Raw genomic sequence first — 5,575 nt, forward strand, 5'->3', positions numbered from 1 at the left:
GGTCACCAGGAAATTAAATAAGAAGTTTAAAAATACGTGAAAAGTAATAAAAATGAAAACGTGATGGCCCAAAACATTTTTGGTGCAACAAAAGTAGTCCTAAGAGGGAAACATATAGCAATACAGACCTACGTCGAGAAGCAAGAGAAATCTCAAATAAGCAACCTAACTTTATTCTTAAAGGAGCTGGGGGGGCGCCTGGGTGGCGCAGTCGGTTAAGCGTCCGACTTCAGCCAGGTCACGATCTCGCGGTCCGTGAGTTCGAGCCCCGCATCAGGCTCTGGGCTGATGGCTCAGAGCCTGGAGCCTGTTTCCGATTCTGTGTCTCCCTCTCTCTCTGCCCCTCCCCCGTTCATGCTCTGTCTCTCTCTGTCCCAAAAATAAATAAACGTTGAAAAAAAAATTAAAAAAAAATAAAAATAAAATCAAAATAAAAAAAAGGAGCTAGGGAAAAAATTAAGTCTAAGGAAGAATAAGATGGGAAATAATAAAGATTAGAGCAGAAATATATAATATGGAAACTTAAAAAAGTAGTAGAACAGATCAATGAAACCAGGAACTGATTCTTGGAAAAAATTAGTAAACTTGACAAACCCCTAGCCAGACTTATCAAAAAGAAAAGAGAAAGGACAGATAAATAAAATCACAAATGAGAGAGGAGAAATCACAACCAACACTACAGAAATACAATCAATTGTGAGAGAATATTATGAAAAACTGTATGCTACCCAATCATACAATCTGGAAGAAATGGATAAATTCCTAGAAACATATAAACTACCAAAACTGAAATAGAAAAAAATACAAACGAACAGACCAATAACCAGCAAAGAAAATAAATCAGTAATCAAAAATGTTCCAACAAACAAAATTTTAGAGCCAAATGGCTTCATAGGGGAATTTTACCAAACATTTACAGAAGGGTTAATAGCTATTCTTCTCAAGGTATTCCAAAAAATCGAAATGGAAAGAAAACTTCCAAATTCATTCTATGAGACCAGCATTATCTTGTTTCCAAAACCAGACAAGACTCCACTCAAAAATAGAACTACAGTCCAGTATCTGTGATGAACAGGGATACAAAAATTCTCAAGAAAATACAAGCAAATCGAATCCAACAATATATTAAAAGAATCATTCCTCACGATCAAGTGGAATTTATTCCTGGTCTGCAAGGTTGGTTCAATATTAGCAAATCAATCAACCTGATACACCACATTAGTAAAAGAAAGGAAAAGAACTATATGACCCTCTAAATAGATGCGGAAAAAGCATTTGACAAAGTACAATATCTATTCATTATATAAACTGTCAGGGTGCCTGGGTGGCTGGGTTGGTAAAGCGTTTGACTGTTGGTTTCCACTCAGGTCATGATCTCACGGCTTCATGGGTTCAAGCCCTGAATCAGGCTCTGCACTGGCAGTGTGGAGCATTATGGGGATTTTCTCTCTCTTCCCCCCATCTCTGCCCCTCCCCAACTCATGCTGTCTCTGTCTCTCTTAAACTAAATTAAAAAAAAAAAAAACTCAACAAAGTAGTGATAGAGGGAACTTACCTCAAATTCATAATGGCCATATATGAAAAAACCACAGCTAATATCAATCTCAATGGGGAAAAACTGAGAGCTTTTCCTCTATGGTCAAGAATAAGACAGGGAAGTCCACTCTCATTACTGTTATTTAACAGAGTCTTGGAAGTCCTAGCCTCAGCAATCAGATATCAAAGAGAAATAAAAGACATCAAAATTCACAAAGAAGAATTCAAGTTTTCTCTATTTACAGATAACATGATACTCTATATAGAAAACCCTAAAGACTCCACCAAAAAATTGTAGAACTGATGCATAAATTCAATAATGTCACAGGATACAAAATCAATGTATGGAAATCTGTTGCATTTCTATACACCAAAAATGAAGCAGCAGAAAAAGAAATGAAGGAATTGATCCCAGTTGCAACTGCACCAATCACTATAAGATACTTAGGAATAAACCTAATGAATAGGTAAAAGACCTGTACTCTGAAAACTATAAAAACACTGATGAAAGAAACTGAAGATGACAAAAAGAAATGAAAAAAAAAAAAAAACAAAACATTCCATGCTCATGGATTGGAAGAACAAATATTGTTAAAAGGTCTATACTACCCAAAGCAATCTACACATTTACTGCAATCCCTATGAAAATACCACGAGCATTTTTCAGAGCTGGAACAAACAATCCTAAAATTTTAATGGAACCACAAAAGACCCCAAATAGCCAAAGAAGTCTTGAAAAAGAAAACAGAAGCTAGAAGCATTACAGTTCTGGACTTCAAGTTATACTACAAAATTGTAGTGATCAATACTTTAGGGTGTGGGCAAAAAAATTGACACAGATTAATATAACTAGAAAACCCCAAAATTAACCTGCAAGTATATGGTCAATTAATCTTCAACAAAGCAGTAAAGTATATCTAATGGAAAAAAAAGACAGTCTTTTCAACAAATGGCATTGGGAAAACTGGACAGCAACATGCAAAACAATGAAATTGGATAACTTTTATACACAATACAAAAAATAAATTCAAAATGGATTAAGGACCTAACTGTGATACAGGAAACCATAAAGTCTTAGAAGAGAACACAGGCAGTAATTTCTCTGAAATCAGCCGAGGCAACTTTATACCGGGTATGTCTCCTGAAGCAAAGGAAACAAAAGGAAAAATAAACTATTGGAACTTTATCAAAATAAAAACCTTCTGCACAGCAAAGTAAGAAGTCAATAAAACTAAAAGGCTACCTAAGGAATGATAGAAGATATTTACAAATAACATATTTGATTAAGGGTTAGTATCCCAAATCTATAAATAACTTCTCAAACTCAACACCTAAAAAACAACCCAGTGAAGAAATGGGCATGAGACATGAATAAACATTTTTCCAAAGAAGACATACAGATTGCCAATATACACATGAAAATATGCCCATGATCAGGGAAATAGAAATCAAAACCGTGAGCTATCATCTCACACTAGTCATAATGGCTAAAATTAACAACACAGGAAACAACAGATGTTGGTGAGGATGTGGAGAAAGTGGAACCCTCTTACACTGTTGTTGGGAATGCAAACTGTTCCTGCCACTATGGAAAACAGTATGGAAGTTCCTCAAAAAAGTTAAAAATATAACTACCTAATGATCCAGCAATTACACAGCTAAGTATTCACCCATGATACAAAAATACTAATTCAAAGGGATACACACACCCTGATGTTTATAGCAACATTACCAACAACAGCCATATGTTTATAGCAACATTATCAACAACAGCCAAATTATGGAAATAGCCCAACTGTCCATCAACTGAATGAATGGATAAAGAAGAGGTAGTTTTAGATATATAGATATAGATATATAGATACATACACAATGGAATATTACTCAGCCATTAAATAGAAAGATATCTTGCCATTTACAATGACATGCATGGAACTAGGGTCAATTATGCTAAGCAAATAAGTCACTCAGAGAAAGACAAATGCCATATGATTTCACTGATATGTGGAATTTAAGAAACAAAGCAAGAGATTAGAGTGGGGAAAAAAAGAGAGAAACAAACAAAAAGACTCAACTATAGAGAAAAAAAAAAACCTGATGGTTACCAAAGGGGAAGTGGGTGGTATGGGTTAAAAAGGTGATAGGGATTAAGGAGGGCACTGGTGATGAGTACCAGGTATTGTTTGTAAGTGTTGAATCACTAAATTCTACACCTGAAACTAATATTACACTGTTAACTATCTTGTATTTAAATAAAAACCAGAAGAGTATACATGGAAGAGGTTGAGTAAAGAGATGAATATCAGTGTGAATTTAAGACAGTATAATGAGGTGCAGGGAAAGAACACTTGACTCAGCCAGCATAAGGCAACCTAGCTTCTGGTCCAGACTCCAGATTCTACTGATAATAAATGCAGAACTTTGGTCAGTTCACATATATGAGTCTTAGTACAATGAGGGTGATAGAATAAATAGATTTAAAGGGGACTTATAGTTCCCATATTTTATGGTTCTGGTTAAGGTGTGACTAGGCAAAGAGATTTTTCTTTCTACAGAAAAATAGGCAGTATTAGCAAGAGCACAGGGAAGCACTGTAGGCATGGAATGGTGAGGTGACAGATCTGACTGCAACAGAGGAACAGGAAAATTCTGATAAAATAATGTTGTTAGGGCACTGCCAAATTGTCCTGGACTATCATGATAAGAGGACTGCACTCAATTTAATGAACATCAAAATCAATTAGATTCTTTTTTTAATGTTTATTTATTTTGAGAGAGAGAGAGCACGAGCAGGGAAGGGGGGAGAAGAGAGTGAGAGAGAATCCAAAGCAGGCTCCACTCTGTCACCACAAAGCTAGACACAGGTCTCGAACTCACAAACGGTTACATCATGACCTGAGCTGAAATCCAGAGTTGGACACTTGACCAACTGAGCCATCCAGGTGCCTTATCAATTAGATTCATGAGTTGAGAAATAACTAATGAAAATACTATTGGGAGAAAATTATTCCAGGGGTTAATTTAAATAAAATAGACTATAAAGGCAGGCTGTTGTAATTTCAAACTCAAATCTTCCCTTAAAAGGATAATCTAATAATTAAATCATCAATTGACATTTAGCATATTGTCCCCAAAAGAAAGCTGGAGTAGCCATACTTATATCAGACAATCTAGACTTTAAAATAAAGACTGGAACAAGAGATGAAGAAGCGCATTATGTCATAACTAAGGGGTCTATCCACCAAGAAGACCTAACAATTGTAAACATTTATGCTCCGAATGTGAAAACACCCAAATATATAAATCAATTAATCACAAACATAAACTTATTGGTAATACCATCATAATAGTAGGGGACTTCAATATCCCACTTACAACAATGGACAGATCATCTAAACAGATAATCAACAAGGAAACAATGGCTTTGAACTGGTTAAGGTGTACACTGGACTGGATGTATTCTTAACAGATAACAGACTTAACAGATATATTCAGAACATTTCATCCTAAAGCAGCAGAATGCACATTCTTCTCCAGTGCACATGGAACATTCTCCAGAATATAACACATACTGGGACACAAATCAGCCCTCAACGAGTACAAAAATATCGAGACCATACCATGCATATTTTCAGACCACAATGCTATGCAACTCAAAATCAACCACAAGAAAAAATGTGGAAGGGTAACAAATACGTGGAGACTGAAGACATCCTACTAAACAATGAATGGGCTAACCAGGAAATAAAAGAGAATATTTAAAAAGTACATGGAAGCCAATGAAAATAACACCACATCCCAAAACCTCTTGGATGCAGCAAAGGCAGTCATAAAAGGGAAGTATATAGCAATCCAGGCCTTCGAAAAGATGGAAGAAAGGTATCAGATACACCACTTAACCTTACACCTTAAAGAGCTGGAAAAAGAACATCAAATAAAACCCATAACCAGTGGAAGACAGAAAATAATATTAGAGCAGAAATCAATGCTATCAAAAAAAAAAAAAAGTAGAACAGATCAATGAAACCAGAAGATGGTT

This window comes from Leopardus geoffroyi, chromosome X (assembly GCF_018350155.1).
Source record: "Leopardus geoffroyi isolate Oge1 chromosome X, O.geoffroyi_Oge1_pat1.0, whole genome shotgun sequence".
In the NCBI taxonomy this organism is placed as follows: domain Eukaryota; kingdom Metazoa; phylum Chordata; class Mammalia; order Carnivora; family Felidae; genus Leopardus; species Leopardus geoffroyi.